At 43.5% G+C, this 20,376-nt stretch overlaps 1 non-coding gene across 1 annotated transcript; it reads right to left on the bottom strand.

The window, feature by feature from the left end:
- Positions 1-6,329: 6,329 nt before the first annotated feature.
- TRNAE-UUC (transfer RNA glutamic acid (anticodon UUC)) lies at positions 6,330-6,402 on the bottom strand. Its single transcript has one exon. It is a non-coding gene; the product is annotated as a tRNA-Glu (tRNA).
- Between the last annotated feature and the right edge of the window lie 13,974 nt (positions 6,403-20,376).

Below are 20,376 nucleotides of genomic sequence, written 5' to 3'. Positions count from 1 at the left end.
ATGTCTTCAAGAAGTAGCTTTACAATCTTCAATATTCAGACTGAATTGGAGATGACTTCGGAACTCACCATGATGTCTTCTATGATGTCTCTGTCCAAAAATATTTCTACTTTAATTCTGCAAATAATGACTGGTTTTTGTAATTCCCTTAGAGGAGAAAGGAACTGTAAAAACAAGTAGGATATCCACCTTCATTAAATACTTGAAAGTGGTCAAGAGTGAGAGAATATCAGATTGAAACACATTTGCCAGCCTGATTTCTATTCCAGTTAAAGTGGAAGTGGGGCTGATCTTCTCTTGTTACAAAATCTAAAATGATCACTTCATGTCTCAGGATGAAAGGAGGATGTGAAATCAGAAAGTCAGAAATCCAGCATAAGCTTTTTTTTGTTTCACTAATTTTAAATGATTTTTTTTCTTTTGGTTCCTTGCTTTACCTTGGTTAATCTTTCCATTGTTTGGATTTCTTAATGAAAATAAGAACTCTCTTCTAGAAGTTGGTGGTAGTTTTTTGGTTTATTTGCTTTGTGTTTGGGGCTTGCATTATGGATGATTCTTAAAACAAAAAGCCCAATTTATTTAGACATATTATGTTAATAAAATGGTATCTTAATATATGTGTATGTATACAGTGATACATAGAGTGTGTGAATGTAAACAAGTTTTGGAGGTGTAGCTCGGCACTAAATGGAGCTAACATTACAAAAATACACCTGCAAAAGTAACAGATAATTGTGAAGAAAAGTAATGACCAGTCCTACCAGATACTAAAACATAAGGGTACCATAAGTAAAAGTCACGCTACACATGACTAGACACCTTAGCAGCAGTAGCAAAGTACATGTGTAGTACATGTGGAAATTACTGCATGATAGTATTAGCATTGTTGAGTGAAAAAAGCAAAGTGTAAAAAATATATTGGCACACATCCACTTGTGTATGTGTTGCTATATAAAGGGAATGATATTTTTAAAATTTTAGTAGATTCTTCTCTTTTGTCTTTCTGAGTACGGGCCTGGGACACCTAAGGTATCTACTTGCCCAAGATCTCCTTTCAGGGGTAGTTGCTTTTGTGACTTAACTGATTACACTTTATCTTCCTCTTCTTCCAAAGGAGCAGATATTCCCAATATAGTTGCTGTGGAAATGTCTGACACTTTCTTTCCTAGTCTTCCTTTCAGTTGTGGGTACCCATGGGACATGGTTATAGATAATAGGAAAAACAGAGAAATCTATTGAAACTGCTTCTGGAAAGACTTTTTTTTTACATGACAAAAAGGAGACAGACACGGAGAGATGTTTCTCCACTGTGAAAGCCCTCCCTTCTCTTGCCTTTCAACAGGGCTATCTGAAGTGATGTCCGGAGCAGCTGCAGCTACTCTGCGACCTTGAGGTGAGAAAGCTAAGGATGAGACATCAGCATGCTGAGAATGGCAGAGCACAAGGTCTGGGCCCTGAATGACATTATAGACTTGCCAAACCAACTCTGGACCCCTTAACCCTCAAAGATTTTGTCTTGTAAGTGCCTTCATTGTTTAAGCTGCATTTAGTTGGGTATTCGGAGAAGGCAATGGCACCCCACTCCAGTACTCTTGCCTGGAAAATCCCATGGATGGAGGAGCCTGGTAGGCTGCAGTCCATGGGGTCGCGAAGAGTCAGACACGACTGAGCGACTTCACTTTCATTTTTCACTTTCCTGCATTGGAGAAGGAAATGGCAACCCACTCCAGTGTTCTTGCCTGGAGAATCCCAGGGATGGGGGAGCCTGGTGGCTGCCGTCTATGGGGTCACACAGAGTCGGACACAACTGAAGTGACTTAGCAGAAGCAGCAGCAGTTGGATATTGTCACTTGCGGCCAAAATCATTCTAACGTCTATGTTATGGAAGAGAATGTCTACAGAATGACTGAGGTAATGTGCCATGACTGATAATAAAAAACAGAATTGTGTTGAGAAAAGGGTGATTCAAACTCCCTCACCTGATCCTTGAATATATCAGCACCCAAGGCCAGAGGACCCATGTGTATTGGGTCCCCACACAGTGAAGAAATTAGCATGTCTGTCAGGGGCAGTCAGACCATGTGTTTGTCTTTTAATAAATGGCCTCTGTGCCCTGGGGAGGAGGTTACACAAGCTCGGGTGACAGTGAGGGAGGAGGAGAAGCTGCACCCCTTCCGCAATTCTCTGCCTGGGACGTGCCACCTCACCGGGTGCCCCGTTCCAACCTGGCACAGCCACACCAGGACAAACGTCACCGTGCTTGTGGTCAGGTGGAAGGTCTGATGCCAGGTTCAGCTTTGCCAACCCATCCTTGGGTCTCACGTGCTGACAGGCTCCAGAGGTAACTGAGAACCTGGCTGGCCAGCCACGCTGAAACAGCTGCCAGGCAAGGGTGGCCTGCTGCAGGGCAGGCTGCAGAAAGAAGGCTGAGTGGGGTCCACGGACCTGTCAGCCAAACCCAGAGGGGCCACACGGCCATCAGAGGCTGGATGGCGCTCACCTTGGCCCAGGGGAGCCACCAGGAGCCGTGTCCCAACGGCAGACCCCTGACCCTCCACTGAGGTCTGAAAGTTAGCCCTGACCAGAGGAGTGAAGCGCGTGGCCCAGAGGCAGGGACCCAGAGGCCCGTAGATGCGCACAAAGTGGACCCGAGCATATCGGCTGAAGGTCTCATAAGCCGCTTGACCCTCATCCTGAAAGGGGCAGGGCAAAGGACAGGCTTTAGGGAGACTGATCCTTCTCATCCAAGCCAGCCTGAAACCTCTTCTAAACGAGCAGCTTAAATTACCAGGTAGCTGCTGCTGCTGCTGCTGCTATGTTGCTTCAGTCATAAACTAGGGCTTAAATGAAATTGGATCCTGGATTTTCTTTTTTTTTTTTTTTTTTGCCGTTATCCCACGGGTAGAGGTGGTGGAAAGGTGGGGCCAGGGCAGGTGCAGAGGAAGGCATGATTCATTACAGGCAAAAACAAAAAGCGTTCGTTTCATTAACTTGAGTTAAGTGTATGAGCTTGCTTCATACAGCATTTCATTAAAAGACCTAGAAGAGTGGCCCTGGGGGAGAGGAGCTGGGAGTCTGGGAGTATAAAGGAGGAGGCTTACTTTCCTCTGAATACTTTTTGCAGTCTGACTATCTTTCTGTGCCTATATTACTTTTTCAATTAAAAAATAAAAGAGTGCTCAGTAAAAAACCAGTGAAAGTAAATGATATGGAACTTCCCTGGTGGTCCAGGGGTTAAGACTCCATGTTCCCATTGCAGGGGGGCATAGGTTTGATCCCTGATTGAGGAACTAAGATCCCACGTGCTGTGCAGCGTGGCCCCCACCAAAAAAGTAAATGGCATGAAAATTGTAAATAGATAGTAGATAACACATCATTCTCTCTCACAGAAATATTGTTTAAAAGTCATAATGGACCTGCCAAGAGATTATATAACATGAAAATCATACCTAGCAGGTAAAACTAAACTAGAGGTAAAGGAGGGCACCATAAATCCTCAATGAGTCACCAGGGTACAGGGAGGGACTCCTGTTTGCCACGCATCAGCTAAGCTGGACAGTCACCAGCGGGAGTGGGTACCTCTAACCTCACAGGCTAGGGTGGAGGAGAGATAGCAGGGTCAGCAGCATCAGTGAACTTGGACACCCTCTCTTTTGGCTTAATCAGGGCAACCACTTACTAGCTGGTAACTCTGGGTAAGTTACTTAACGTTTCATTGCCTCAATATCCCCATATGTCAATTGAGAATAATAAGAATAATACAGTCAGCATAGGGTTGCTGAAGGATTCAGCGTAAAGCACTGAAAAATGTTCTGGGCATGAAGTTAGCATCTGCTGTCACGGCTACGTCTGGAACTGTTTGGGGGTTGGGGTGGAAGGTGCTCAGTCTTCCACTTTCTAAGCTCGCAGAAGTACCAGATCTCGGGGTCTGCCATCACCCCAAGCAGTAGCCTCCTAGCTGGCCTTCCTGCCTCCATTCTGCCCAGCTCCACCCTGGATGCCTGCATGGTGCTGGGTGTATGATGCTTCTAAACAGCAAATGTGATCGTCTCACTTCCCTGTTCAAAATTCATCACTTCCCACTGATTTATTTACTTATTTATTTATGGCTCCTCTGGGTTCTTCACTGCTGTGAGCAGGCTTTCTCTAGTGGCAGCAAGTGGGGGCTCGTCTCTAATTGCAGTACACGAGCTTAGTTGCCCCGAGGCAGGTAGAATCTTCCTGGACCAGGGATCAAACCTGTGTGCCCTGCACTGGCAGGTGGTTTCTTAATCGCTGGACCACCAGGGAGGTTCTATCCCCACTGATTTCAGAGTAAATTTAAAACCTTTCTGTTTAGCACGCTGGGTCTTGAGTTATCTGGGTGTGGGTTCCTCACTAGCCTCCTCTCCTATCACTCCCACATTCACCCTCTCTCTCAGCCACTCGAAGCCAGATGTCAGTTCTAAAATGCAGCGTATGTTGTCTTTCCTCCACTTCTCTTCACGTGCTGTTGCTGAAATACTCTCCCTAGCCCCTTCTTTTTCTAGTTAGTGCATTCTCATCCTCTAAATTCAGTTTGTGTCACCTCGTCCAGGAAGCCCTCTTGGATCATCCAATCTGATTTAGATGCCCTCCTCTGTGTTCCCATAACTCTTTCATAAAGCCCATTACATGCTATATTATAATGTAGAGCAATTATACATTACAATGTATAATTGTAAATTGCTTAAACTTTGAATGCATTTTTGGCTTGGTCTATTTACATTGGATTCTCAAACTTTATTTTATTTTTCCAATTAATTGAGCATATTCATCTAGAGCTCAGGGTGATCGTGCCCCCAGCTACACCTGCCTACTATTGCTCCAGCTAAGGGGCCTGGAGGCAGGAGCAGGATCCCCTCCCCACTTCTCAGAGCCAGGAGCTGCCTGGCTTCGTTGTCCCCTCTCTGTCACACCAGGCCATCTCCTCCCTTCTGTTGGCCAAGCTACTGCCTCCCCAGGAAATGAAATTTTGGGGTCCCCCTGCTTCTGGACCCCCCAAAGCTCTACATGTTATTTCCTTGGCAATTCATGGACACAACAGGTGAGATGGGGTGATGGGGATGACCCTCATCATGGACACTGCACTTATTCCTTAACCCAAGTCCTCTGCTATATTGACTGGGGCTGGATTGAGGGGTAGGGGAGGGTGCTGATCCCAGCGGAAAGAACCTTCTGGGTGATTCTCGTGACAGGGAAAGGGATCTTCTTGTCAAAGGTGACAGGGACTCAGCAGTGCTAAGCCCTCTCAATGGCTTGTATTACTTTGCTGAGCATCGAAATCTACAGTACTAGTTACAGAACAATATTTTACAAATGTTACCGTGCATGATTCCTTAAATTAACTTACATAAATGTATACATAGTCCTCCTTAGTACAGATATTCTGCAGTCCAGTTTGGGATACTTTTTTGTCCAAAAAATGTTATTTGGTCTTTTGGAACCTCACAGAACAAGGTATTATAAGGATACAATATTTTCCTACATTTTAGACAACTGTGATCATTTATTTGTACATATAGGAACCAAGTTCCATATCAGTAATGTAAACTGACAAGGTCATAAAGTAGTATTAAGTGTGAACCAGTCTCCCATTTAACAAGAATTTCTGAAGTCATTTTCACTGTGCCTTAGAGGCCTCTGTGAGGAAATCACAGTAAAACATTGGGGATAATGTTTTATCCTCAAATCCTAACATGCGAAACGCTGTGTTTATGTTAGAAAGAAAATGCCAGAAGGTACTGTAACTTCACACTTAGAGAAGAACTCCTACGTTCCAGTCAAACAAAACCGAAAGCATCAAGCCAGAGGTCCCTCCCAGAGCAGGTTTCAGTCATCTTTTCACATCAACCAAGGGACATGCACAATCTATCACAGGGCCCAGTCTCAAGCAAGGTTTGGAATTTCCTTTTCCGGTTCTAGCTCTTGGAGACCAAAAAAATAATCCCTCAGGGTTGAACACGCTGTCAAGCTTGACATCACTTTGGGCTGGAAATCTCTGGACTTTTCTCCCCTTGATTCAAAACCAGGGCAGGTATGAAGACTGAAAATCATGCTGACAAGTAAATTAGGAGAAATGAAATATGAATAAAAAGCAAGTTGAGGGGGATTCTCTGTGTCCCTCTTCAAACGAAACCCACATATAATCCGAGACTGTGTGGTACACTCCTTGACAAACGTTCTGTTGTTTGGACTACTGCCCCAGTGCCCTGGGTCAGGAGGTCAGAAGCTGGCATCTCAATTCTATATATATGTTTCTTTTTTTTTTTTTTTTTTTGGGCTGTGTCTTGTGGCATGCAGGATCTATGTTCCCTGCCCAGGGGTCAAACCTATGTCCCCTGCATTGAAAGTGCAGAGTCTTAACCACTGGACCACCAGGGAAATTCCAGGAATATCAACCCATGGGTGGAGGAGCCTGGTAGGCTGCAGTCCATGGGGTCGCTAAGAGTCGGACACGACTGAACGACTTCACTTTCACTTTTCACTTTCATGCATTGGAGAAGGAAATGGCAACCCACTCCCGTGTTCTTGCCTGGAGAATCCCAGAGACAGAGGAGCCTAGTGGGCTGCTGTCTATGGGGTTGCACAGAGTCGGACACGACTGAAGCGACTTAGCAGCAGCAGCAGCAGCAATTACTAACTAGCTGTTTGACTCTGAGTCCCCTTCTGGGCTTCAGTTTCTCATAAATAAGAAGTAAAACAAAACAAAACAAAACAAAAACACTACATGATTGCTCAGGGCCCTTACCCTTAGCTCTAAAAATCACTGATTCTTTTTTTTTTCACCAGCTCAGGAGCTATGTGTATTAAAAGTGTCTCTAAATGAGAATAGGGCACATGGTAGACTCATAATACATGTTCCTTGAACTAATTAATTAATTTGGGCACTAAGATCAAGAGGTTCTTCATTAGTGGTTATTCAATGAATTATAAACTAATGACATCTTCCTTACAGACTAGGAGATGAGAATGCTACATAACAGCCAGGAGCTGAACTAAAATCTCATTGGTGCTTTGCTGGTTAACTCCACCGTATTGGATCTGTGTGGCCCAGGAATCAAATTCCCCCATTAACCTAAAGAATCCTTTCATCCCGCCAATAGGAGCCCCATGCCCAGAACGGAAAGTCTTGACCATGTGTGGAATGCATCTTCCAAACAAAACTGAAGAAGCACAATCCCTAACAAAGTACTGGGTACCTTCTGAACAAAGAAATAACCTGGAAGGGTGATCATGTTTCAAAGACGAAAGGGAATATTAGAAGACACAATTATTTTTAAACAGCTAACTACTGCATAGAAAATAAAAGTTTAAGAGAGTTCTCTCTTCATTTCATTTAAAAAGATGAATAAAATTTAAAAAATAAAATAAAAAAGTTAAAAGATGAATAATTATTTAAAAATTCTTTAACAGACCGTTGTGTCTTGATGTGGGGCTTGAAAAAAAATATTTCTGTTGCAGGACCACATGTACCCATTATATACTGGCAACCCACTCCAGTATTCTTGCCTGGAGAATTTCATGGACAAAGGAATTTGGCTGGCTACAGTCCATGGGGTCGCAAAGAGTCAGACATAACTGAGCGACTAACACACAATTATGGAGAAATACACCAAGTAACTGCTCCTTTCTTGCCCTTAGAGCAATCATAATCATATATATATATGATTCATTCTTGGCTCAAGGTCGAGATCAGAAATGCAAAATCCAAAAAAACAGCACCAACACGGTGGTTCAATAGTACAGGCCCTGGGGTTTGACACTGAATAGACTCTGTGACTCTACAGTTTGTAACTTCTAATTCTCTCTCTGAGTCTGTCTCTTCTCTTATAAAATGGAAGAAATATATACATGTATACCAGTGGCAGATTCATTTTGATATTTGGCAAAACTAATACAATTGTGTAAAGTTTAAAAATAAAATTAAATTTAAAAAAAATGGAAGAAATAACTCTCACCTCACAGGGTTGTTAAGGAGTAAATGCTATGCGCTTAGTCTCTCAGCTGTGTCTGACTCTTTGCAACCCCATGGGCTGTAGCGTGCCAGGCTCTTCTGTCCACAGAGATTCTCCAGGAAAGAATACTGGAGTGGGTTGCTCCTCTTTCAGGGGATCTTCCCAACCTAGGGATCGAACCCAGGTCTCCTGCTTTGCCAGTGGATTCTTTACCATCTGAGCCACCAGGGAAGCCACCAGGGAAGGCAAGGAATAAATGGTACATTGTATAAAGAGCCTAGGACAGACTGTAGCAATTCAACAAATGGCTCTTATGACATCTGTGTTGAAGCTTACCAGAACTGGAAGAGGAATCTAACACAGGGGCCTGGCTAACAGAAGGGAAAGCTGAGAGACAATTACAAAGCAAGGCTAGGATTCATCCATTCAACAAGCATTCACTGAGGGTCCACCGTATGCCAGGTGCCATGCTGGGCGGTGGGGTCAGAAAGGAGAAGGGAGGAATGAGAGCAGAGGGCAGATGGTCCCTAACCCCTGGACCCTCCCTACTGTATGATCGGTGGGACAACATTTGTGTACATTGTGATGGCTGGAATGTGGGCTACTTTAGAGAAATATCTGTATTACTGCAGGTATGGGGGGCATGAAATAAGGAACCAACTGCCTAATAGGTGTGTGACCTTGGGCAAAACTGCTGACCCTCTCTGGGCTTCAGTTTACATCCACGTAAAATAAAGACAATCACTCACTTCATAGTGTAAATTGTGATTATGACATGAAATATAATAAAGTAGGGAGAGATTCTTCCAACGATAAAGTGTTATTAAAGTGAAAGTGAAGTCGCTCAGTCCCGTCCGACTCTCTGCGACCCCATGGATTGTAGCCTACCACGCTCCTCCATCCATGGGACTCTCCAGGCAAGAATACTGGAGTGGGTTGCCATTTCCTTCTCCAGAGGATCTTCCCGACCTAGGGATCAAACCCAGGCCTCCCGCATTGTAGGCAGACGCTTTACCATCTGAGCCACCTGGGAAGATATTAAAAGTTGGTTATTATATGTCAATAAAGTGTAATGCCATAGATCCATGACACATTATATCTCTGGTTTGAACAGAGCTTAGAAAGATTGTTTCCAATCCCCTCTTAGAGGGTAAGGAGAGAGCCACCTACAAAGATAGGCTTCTGCTTGGTCTCAACTGTTGAACTGAATGAAATTCTCCCTGAGGATGAGTGGTTGGGAATTTTTACGAGCTGCACTCATGTGGCAATGGAAACCAGGCCACAGCTGGAGGGGCTTGGTACTTCCGCCCTGGCCTAGAGGTTATACGGGGCAGGGGTCTCTTCCCAGCCTGCAGCATCTTCCCCTCAAAATAGAGGTAACACGACCTACCTTTTGGAATGAAAATACTTCTCATTCCAGTCCCAAAGAAAGGCAATGCCAAAGAATGCTCAAATTACCGCACAATTGCACTCATCTCACACGCTAGTAAAGTAATGCTCAAAATTCTCCAAGCCAGGCTTCAGCAATACATGAACTGTGAACTTCCAGATGTTCAAGCTGGTTTTAGAAAAGGCAGAGTAACCAGAAATCAAATTGCCAACATCCGCTGGATCATCGAAAAAGCAAGAGAGTTACAGAAAAACATCTATTTTTGCTTTGACTATGTCAAAGCCTTTGACTGTGTGGATCACAATAAACTGTGGAAAATTCTGAAAGAGATGGGAATACCAGACCACCTGACCTGCCTCTTGAGAAACCTGTATGCAGGTCAGGAAGCAACAGTTAGAACTGGACATGGAACAACAGACTTTTTCCAAATAGGAAAAGGAGTACATCAAGGCTGTATATTGTCACCCTGCTTATTTAACTTATATGCAGAGTACATCATGAGAAACGCTGGGCTGGAAGAAGCACAAGCTGAAATCAAGATTGCTGGGAGAAATATCATTAACCTCAGATATGCAGATGACACCACTCTTAGGGCAGAAAGTGAAGAAGAATTAAAGAGCCTCTTGGTGAAAGTGAAAGAGAAGAGTGAAAAAGTTGGCTTAAAGCTCAACATTCAGAAAACTAAGATCATGGCATCCAGTCCCATCACTTCATGGCAAATAGATGGGGAAATGGTGGCTGACTTTATTTCGGGGGGGGGGGGGCTCGAAAATCACTGCAGTTGATGATTGTAGCCATGAAATTAAAAGATGCTTACTCCTTGGAAGGAAAGTTATGACCAACCCAGACAGCATATTAAAAAGCTGAGACAATATTTTGCTAACAAAGGTCCATTTAGTCAAGGCTATGGTTTTTCCATGTGGATCACATGGAAATCACATCCATATGGATGTGAGAGTTGGACTATAAAGAAAGCTGAGCTCGGAAGAATTAATGCTTTCGAACTGTGGTGTTGGAGAAGACTCTTCAGAGTCCCTTGAACTGCAAGGAGATCCAACCAGTCCATTCTAAAGGAAATCAATCCTAAATACTCATTGGAAGGACTGATACTGAAGCTGAAACTCCAATCCTTTGGCCACCTGAACTGACACATTTGAAAAGACCATGATGTTGGGAAAGACTGAAGGCAGGAGGAGAAGGGGACGAAAGAGGGTGGGATGGTTAGATGGCATCACGGACTCGATGGACATGAGTTTGGGTAAAAACGGGAGTTGGTGATGGACAGGGAGCCCTGGCGAGCTGCGGTCCATGGGGTCCCAAAGAGCCTGACACAACTGAGCGAGTGTAATGAACTGAACCACCTACCTGGATTTTGCTGAAAGAATTAAATGCCATGATGGCTGTAAAGGCTTAGGTAAGGTGTGCTGCACAAAGTCAGGGCTAAATCAAGTTTAGGGGGAGATCAGTGGCCTGCAGGGTGGCAGACTTAACAACCGAATCAAGGAACCCCTGGGGACCAGTGAGGGGCCAGTGTGTGTGTGTGTGTATCCGACTCAGTGCGACCGACTCAGTCGTGTCCGACTCTGTGCGACCCCATGGACTGTAGCCTGCCAGGCTCCTCTGTCCATGGGACACTCCAGGCAAGAATACTAGAGTGGGTAGGAGGCTGGATTTAGCAAGTTCGTGATGCGGCTGTTTCCGCGTCTCAAGGATGCAGGACGAGCATCCTGTGCGGGGCCGCGGAAGCTCGGCGGCGCTGACCCTGGGATGCCTACCTGCGGGCCGGGGCCACCGGGGGCCTCCCCAGCCCCGCACCCTCCCCCCACCCCAGGGAGGGCTGGGGCCACTGTGAGGCCCTCCGGGCATAGTCTTCTCCGGCTCGGGTCCGGCGCGCAGACCGCACTGGCGGAGCGGAAGCGGGCGCGCGCATCCCGGACCAGTGTTCCAGGCTGACCCGCGCTCCCCAGCGGCCAGGCGGCGCCGCCGGGAGTCCGCGCGCGCCGGGCTCCTGGGGCTGAAAGCCAGGCGCTGAGAAAGCAGGAGGCGCTGGTCTCTGTCACCGGCTTTCTCTCGGCCTCTCTTCGGCCGCGCCGCGCCCCTAGACCACACACCCTCAGCCGTGCGGCCCGGCCGCAGGTTCCCCGGAGTCCCCTCTCCTGTTCCGAGGAGCCCGGAGGCGCTGGGCGCCGCTCCCTGCAGGTATCGGGTTGCCACGGCAACATGCCACCCCCAGCATCCCCTCGCGGATCGCCTCTCCAGAAGCCGGAGGCAGAGGCCTGGCAAGGCGGAGAGGAGCGAAGCGTGCCGGAGGTCGGCTCGGGGCACCCCTGGCTGTAAGTTTGCCGCCCCGGGCCCGAGTGCAGCCCACTCCCTCCCCCAGGGAGATGTGATCAGGACACAGCAAGAAGGCAGCCATCAGAAACCAAAGCTGCTGATATATTGGATTTGAGACTCCTACCCTCTAGAATTGTGAGAAAATCCATTTATTATTTAAGCCAAGCAGTCTGTGGCCTTAAGAATTTTCTTATGCCATCCCTCACAAACATAATGGTGTAATAGCTGTATGAGATCGCCCTCTAGTGGCTACATTGAGTAATGCTATGACATTCAAACAATTTTTCCTGAGCGTTTATTATTCATGGCAAGCTATGCATATTTGATTGCTGTGTCACTTCCTTATTTATTTTACTTCAGTGTTTCCTTCAGCAGGTAGTAAATTGGCATCACAGTCCAGAGAGATACTCAATGCCTAAATAGACCAAGAGGGGAAACTTGGCACTCTCAGAACCTGGCAAAACCGTAGCCACCTAAAATAATTAATCACCAGTAAGGCACCCCACTCCAGTACTCTTGCCTGGAAAATCCCATGGACGGAGGAGCCTGGTGGGCTGCAGTCCACGGGGTCGCTAAGAGTCGGACACGACTGAGTGACTTCACTTTGACTTTTCACTTTCATGCATTGGAGAAGGAAATGGCAACCCACTCCCATATTCTTGCCTAGAGAATCCCAGGGATGGGGAAGCCTGGTGGGCTGCCGTCTGTGGGGTCGCACAGAGTCACACATGACTGAAGCGACTTAGCAGTAGCAGCATAGTGTTATTAGCACCTGGGATTTCTTTGGAAGGAATGATGCTAAAGCTGAAACTCCAGTACTTTGGCCACCTCATGCGAAGAGTTGACTCACTGGAAAAGACTCTGATGCTGGGGGGGATTGGGGGCAGGAGGAGAAGGGGACGACAGAGGATGAGATGGCTGGATGGCATCATTGACTCGATGGACGTGAGTCTGAGTGAACTCCGGGAGATGGTGATGGACAGGGAGGCCTGGCGTGCTGCGATTCATGGGGTCGCAAAGAGTCGGACACGACTGAGCGACTGAACTGAACTGAACTGAACTGATATAACTCAGATACATATATAATGGTTGACATAGAACATTCATGGTAAAAAGTAATGTAAATTGTAACTTTCAAGGACATGAACAAGGAGGACAAATAGAAATTATAAAATGAAATGGCAAAAATAAAAATTTAAAATATGTGTAGTGATTCCTTTGCAACTTCCTTTGAGCCTATAAAAAAATACCAGTGGTCACAACAAATGGAAATGGATCCAGGCTTTCCAGACAAAAGATAAAAGTATCAATTTAGACTTTTTTAAAAAAGGAAAAAGAAAACACACCTCAAACATACAGCATGGTTGAAAGAAAAGGAGTAGAACAAGAGAAACTAGACAAATGCAAACCAAAGAAAATCAGCTATTGCTCTGTTCCTTTAGGAGATGAAGAATTTAGGGGACAAATATCACTACTGATAAAGAGGACTGAAACTTAAGGATAAAAGCTAGATTCACTGAGAAGGTAAAACAATTCAAATTTTGTATGTCTTTAAGAACAAAGCCTGAAAATATATAAAGGAAAATTTGACAGAACTACAAGGAGAAACTGACAAATCAACCACTGAGGTGGCGATGATTTTGCACAGCAGACGCACATTGTAGACATTGTGTCTCTGCTGGTTTACTCCTGCTTTATTGATGAAATTTCAACTACCTGCATTTCATAGTGCTCCACAGAAGTTAGGGTGGCCTCCAGGTGCTCCATTATTGACCAATTTAAGAGCTGGTGCACTAGACAGAAAGAGAAAGGTGAATACTATATAGTATCACTTATACATGGGATCTAAAATAAGACCCAGATGATCTTATCTACAAAATGGAAACACTCACAGAGATAGAAAACAGACTTGCAGTTGCCAAGAAGGAGGGAAAAATGGGGGAGGGATGGGTTGGGAGTCTGAGGTTAGAGTATGCAACCCACTCCAGCATTTTTGCCTGGAGAATCCCCATGGACAGAGGAGCCTGATGGGCTGCAGTCCATGGGGTCACAAAGAATCCGACACGACTGAGCGACTAAGCGCACACACACACATGCAAGCTATTACACAGGAATGAATAAACAACAAGGTGTTACTGTCTAGCACAGGGACCTATATCCAATACCCTGTGATAAACCATAATGGAAAAGAATATATACAGAATGTTAAAAAGAATATGTATTTTTATGTATACATATGTATATAAGTGATTCATATATATATAAATCACGTTGTTGTATAGCAGAACTTAACACAACATTGTAAATCAATTATACTTCAATAAAAATAAATAAATAAAATGTCACACAGGTTCATTGTAAAAAAAAAAAAATAAATGAACTAGTGGATTAGAAACTGAGGTGTGCTATTTCCCTATTCATTTAACAACCATTCATTGAACAATTATTATGTTTAACACATCATGGAGCTTATATGTTAAAAAGAGTCAGTTACTGCACTTATTTAGTTTAGCCATATAATGAAAATGCATAAGGGCTTCCCTGGTGGCCTTATGGAGAAGTGGAGAAGAATCTGCTTGCCAATGCAGGAAATTTGGGTTCAATCCCTGGGTCAGGAAGATCCCCTAGAGATGGAAATGGTAACCTACTCCAGGATTCTTGCTGGAAAATCCCATGGACAGAGAGGAGCCTGGTGGGTGTCAAAAAAGTCAGACACGAGTTAGAGACGAAACAACAAGAACAAGGAAGGCATAAGCTGGAGTTTTGCAGAGATTTATACAGTAAACCACCCTGAAGGTCCTCTCTCCCTCAACTAAGTCTTCTGCATCTCCTTCTTAAAGAAATCTGTTTGACGGGATGAACCTCAGTGGTTTCCAAAATCATGATATGCCTTTAGTATATTGTTTTTTAAAACTAAGATAATACTATTGTAGGTATAAAGGTTTCCCCACAGACTCAGCGGACTCCATTCTGCCAAGCGGTGGAAGAAGTTTGGGTCCCCGTTTATTTCTCCACCGCCCTTGGATGGATTCTATCTACATTCCAGGGATGTCTGACGGTAGCGCCAATGCTGCGGAGGAAGGGTGTGTGGCCTGGATATCCCGGCACTGGCCCCAGCTGCCAGGCCCTTCCTTATTCCCTTCTGGTGTCCTGTCATTGCCCCTCAAGGTCACGCCCGACACTTGCCTCATTTCCAGCCCCGGGGCTCTTCGGGTCTGGCTCTGCCTCAGCTGACTTTGGTGTCCTTGGTTACAGAATGTTCTGGGGCTGCTCCCACACCACGCAGGGGCAGGAGGAACACGCAGGGGTTTTCTAGAGTCCTTCACGCATGCAGGCTAACCTGCAGGGGCCTGGAATGTGTTCTCCTGTTCCATTTCATGCTGGATGAACTCTGCAAGGCTGTCTCTGACCTGTGTCCTAAAACTCCATCCAGCCACGTCTCCCTGGCTGCTTGCTGCCTCCCTGGACTGGGAAGTGTACATGGCCCGGTCTTCTCAAGACCCAGATGAACATCTCACTCCTTGCGTTCTCTCTAGCGCCTCCTTTCTCCTCAGGTTTGGGAACTTGATATAATTTTTGGAAAGGTGTGGGATGGGCAGGAAGTTCTGCTTTCCCTTTGGGTACTCTACCAAATCTCCTGTGTAGATGCGATTTCTTTCTCTTCCTTGGGAAATCTGAATGTTAACAATAGACTCCTTATTTTCTTTGCTTTCTGAATGTTTTCTTTTTTGGAGGTAACAACGCAGAATGTCTTGCTGACTGAAAAAGGAAAGAGTTGGTAAAAGCAAGTATTTGGAGAAAATGACATCCTGTATTAAAATAGCAACATATTGCTATTCAATAGTACAGATGAACAAAAAAGATCTCTTGGATAACATCTATTAAACACTGATTTAAGTAATAACAGGAATAAAGCAAGTGTTATTAAAAAAAAAATCCTAGGATAAGGAAATACTTAAATACTGGGGAAACAAGCTCAAAATGTACTTAGAAAACCATCAAGTCAACTCCAGGTGAGTAGCGGCTTTATTCATAGAAGCCATAATTCAGTGAAACCAGAAGTCAGTGAAAAATGAAGTGTGGATAGTTATGGTTGGAAGACACTATTACACAATTATAGAAATAAGTTTAACTGTACTACAGAAGACTGAAAATGCTTACTGGGGTCATGGATAAAGTAAAGGAGGGGTACTATGATTGGGTGAGTGAGAAGAAATTACGGATCTCTTTAGCAAGGGGCTACCCACCCCTGCTAGTGGGGGGCAGGCTGCTGGGGCTAAAAGCATGCAGATTCCCTGCCTTCAGCAACTGCTAAGCCAGCTTCTCCAGGGTGGAGGGCCTTCTGGAGAAGAAATCCCTCTAAACATCTTTTTTCATGATTCAGGGGCTCCTCTGCCTCCAAAATCACCTCCTTTAAGTAACATAACAGTGCCTGGTACTTCCCTGGTGATCCAGTGGTTGAGAATCCACCTGCCAGTGCAGGGGACGCAGGGTCACTCCTTGGTCTGGGAGGATTCCATATGCCTCAGAGCAACTAAGAATGTAAGCCACAATTACTGAGCCCGGGTGTTGCAACTGCTGAACCTTGCACGCCTAGAGCCCGTGCTTTGTGCAACAAGAGAAGCAATCGCAATGAGAAGCCTGTGCGCTGCCAGCGTCGCCATCACTCGCTGCAACTAGGAAAGCCCATGCGCAACAGTGAAGGCCTAGTACAGCCAAAACAAGTAAATAATTATTTTCAAGTTAGAATGGATTAGGAAAAAAATAACAATGCCTAATATCTTTTTAAACAAAACTTTTGTATCATAAGCATTCCTAAAATGTTAAGAACACAAGTCTGATTGGGGTAGCACATGAAAGTCATTCACTCAGAAATCCTACTTGGATCTTGTCCCATGACGTCGGAACAGCCTTGCAGGCAGCACATGTACATTCGCGTCTGCCAAGTGGGCTTCTTCAGGGCAACGATCTTACCTTTCTGATTTTTGTATCACCAGCGCCCAACTGTATTTGGTGTCTAGACTAAGCATGCAAAAATGCTTGTCGAAAGATGAAAAGGAAGTGAATTTGAATGAATGATGTGTGAATGGTTCAGGTAATTTCTATTTTGATGGATTAAGGTAGGAGGAGAGTAGATACCCAAGGGAGTTTATCATTAAAGGGTTAAAAGTTTCTACAATGAACCAGTGGGTTAAAAAAAAAAAAGACACATTTTGTAGTTGCATAATTTTCTTGGCAGGAGCTAACTAGGAACTGGTAGTTGGAGTGTTTTGCATGAATACACATGATTTCTGAAGGCATGTGATATGTGTGTGTGCCCTTCATTAAGGGCCTGACAATTAAGATTCTTATACAGAGTTTGTTAATTAAGGTATTGTTCTGATTAATGGAGCTACTCTAAGTGAGAATGGTAGAGAAATATTGCATTTGTTTTGTTTGGTCTTTTTGAAACAATGCATCAATGCATGGCTATGAAAGTCTACTAAATACTTTTGATTGAAATTCAACAATTCATGTATGGTCTTATATGGTCAAAAAATAAATTTTCAGAATTCATTCCTCTTTGCTTAGGGCTGAAGTTTACCACGTGAACAGATAGTAATAGTGGGTTCTAATCACTAGCAGTTTTAGACATATACCTACACACAGGCAATTCATTAGCCCCATTGTCAGCAAGTCCTTAAGTGTTTTTGTTTCTAGTGTCCTTTTCCTCTTTAGTAGCTCCCAGACTCTATCTCCAATTTGGTAAAAAGAAAAGACTAATTCTTTCAAAGCTGCCACTGTGACTTCCCTGGTGGTCCAGTAGTTAAGACTCCAGTGCTTCCAAAGCGGGGGTGCTTGGGTTCGATCCCTGGTCGGGGAGCTAAGAGCCCATGTGCTACGTGGTGCGGCCAGAAATTTTAAATATATATATTATATATTGTATTTTATATTATATATAATACATAAATATTATATATAAAATATATATGTGTGTGTGTGTGTGTGTATAAGCTACCACTAAAATCCAAAAGACTCTCTCAATACCCTACTCTCTTTTCTAGGTAACCCTCCCCCAACCCCACCCAAATCTCCAGGATACCACACCACATTTGAAGGCAGACTTTTCTCTTATCTCAGATGCCGTGTCCATTCTCAGGCTGGCAGAAAGCCACCACGTACTGGGACTGGCGGGCAGACACATGTTCTGCTGAGCACCATTCTCTCCCCTCCTGTGTAAAGTGATACCCAGACCTTGTGACCACAGACAGCTCATGCTCCTGGGGGCATCTGAGGCCTCTCTTTTCTGAGAAAGTCCATGGAGGGAAAGGACAGTGTATGGATTTCCATGGAAAAGCCCCTGTCAAGGATTCCAGATACAGCTCCCCTGAGGTGACAGGAGAATCTAACAGAAGCCAAGGAGAAATACGGTATCTCCCACTTAGAAAATATGAAAAACTCTGATCAGTAAAATGAAGTGTAACGAAGATGATAAAACTTCCTGAATCAATATTCTAATTTAACTTAAATGTCTGTTATATTTAAATAATTGAACACTTTGATAGTAAAAAATAAATCCAGGCATACAGGCAGATAAAACTTTCTGTGTTTTAAGTGGCTGTGGAATCACCTATTAAGTTGTTCTTAATAGGCTAATGTTCTTAATAGACTAAAAAAACAGTTGTTTTTAAAGACTGATGATCAAATAAATAAGTGACTGTATGGTGATTTCCTAAATTAAAGCTATTATAAGCACTTATACAACAAACTAGAATTAGTAATATAAGACAAATGGGGAGGAGAAAATACCTACTTGAAAATTAGTGTTGGGTTACCCAAGAATGGTATGGAGAAAAATGAAGTTGAATTATACCATTTTATAATATGTAATGTAGTGTTATATTTTTTAAAAATGACTAGCAAAAAGAAGTAGAAGATAGACTAATTATGATTTAGGGCAAACAGACTAGTATATCTACAAAAGAGATACATTTACACCAGAGCAGGAAGTATATCATCACACTCTGGATCTGCTCCTATTTAAATAAATAACGTGATTAAAACAATGCAAGAAAATAAATATTTAAAAAAATGAAAAATGCTCAAAACACATTTATTGTCCCAAATCTATAAAGAATAGTTGTAAGTATAAATACTCTGCTTTCATGCCATAAGTATTGAAGGAAGATTAAGATTTTAAACAAAAGACAAATGCTAGCAAACCAAGTTGAATCATGTGGAATATGTATAGGTTCATAGTATTTAAAGAGGTGCAAATTAGAACTCATAAAATGTCACAAATAGCAAAAAGATCCTTTTCTTTTTTTTAAGTCATTGTTGGTGGAGGATCTGTGGGAAATGATCCTGTTTACATAGCTGGTGGACTCCACATTTCTTCTTCCTCTTTTTTTAAATTGAATTATAGGGAGGCCTGGCATGCTGCAGCCCATGGAGTCATAGTCAGACACGACTGGGTGACTGAACAGCAATATACTTGATGTACAACATTATGTAAGTTTCAGATGTACAACATAGTGATTCATAGTTTTTAAAGGTTATACTCCATTTACAGTTATTATAAAATATTGGCTATGTTCCCCATGTTGTACCATAAACTTACCCCTTACCCCTCTCTTGCCCCGCCTCCATGCCTTTCCCCACTGGTAACCACTAGTTTGTTCTCTATCTGTGAGCTTGTTTCTTTTGTGCTATATTCACTAGTTTGCTGTAACTTTTAGATTCTATATAAAAGTCATATTGTACAGTTTTTCTGAAGAGCAATTTCTCAATCTATAGCTGGAGCTAAAAAAAAAAAAACGTTTAAAATGTTCAGTCTATTAATTTCATCTTGGGGATATATGATAAGCAAAAAAATTGAAGGGGAAAATAAAATCTGTGCAGAAGTATCTGTATAGCAGCATTACTTTTCATAATAAAAACAAGAAACATCTCTAATGCATAGTTAAAAGAAAATGGTTTAGACAACTGCTCTGTATCAACAGAAGATAATTAAGTACACTAATTAAAATGACTAATATGTAGATTATGTTGATCCATGGAAATCTGTATGTGAAGCTGTGATAAATCTGAACAAGTAACAAATATGTCCTTGGCTGAACTTATTTCAGCCATGGACGTATTTTGGGGTTCTTGGGGACTGAGCCATATCTTGGGTACTGAGCCATATTGAATCCACAGGGACAAACTTAGTTCCTGGTACTAAGTGCTCAAGTATTTGTTGAATAGATGCATAAATGACTTTTCTGTTTATGCTGAATTCTTGACCTTCTTCCTGACCTTGGTAAATGTGCGCTTTCATACAGCTCACCTGGGTTTCTGAACTCTAGCCTGCTCCATCCTCAAATAAATGTGTACCCTTTATGGTGCTGGCACCCAGCTAAGTGACCTCTGCTCTACTGAAGCCTCCAAACCCAGGATGACACATGGCTGCAGCTCACTCAGTGCCTAGCATGATGTCTGTCTGCACCAAGCTCAGGAAAAAAAAAAAAAAAAGAATAAACTTTGTCCAGTGTACAAAGGAACGTTAACAAACATGGCAAGAGATTGGATAGTGAAGAGAGTTTAGATCAATCATTCTAGGGGAAGGAACAGCTGTATTTGAAAAGTTGTATGATTCTATGAACTGTCAAAAAATAAGGGAAATCAAAGCTCAGACTAATTTATTTTCTTAAATAC

The sequence above is a fragment of the Bubalus kerabau genome, chromosome 2 (genome assembly GCF_029407905.1).
Source record: "Bubalus kerabau isolate K-KA32 ecotype Philippines breed swamp buffalo chromosome 2, PCC_UOA_SB_1v2, whole genome shotgun sequence".
Taxonomy (NCBI): domain Eukaryota; kingdom Metazoa; phylum Chordata; class Mammalia; order Artiodactyla; family Bovidae; genus Bubalus; species Bubalus kerabau.
The sequence above is the reverse complement of the archived record's forward strand: the minus strand, read 5'-3'. Positions and strand labels throughout refer to the sequence as shown.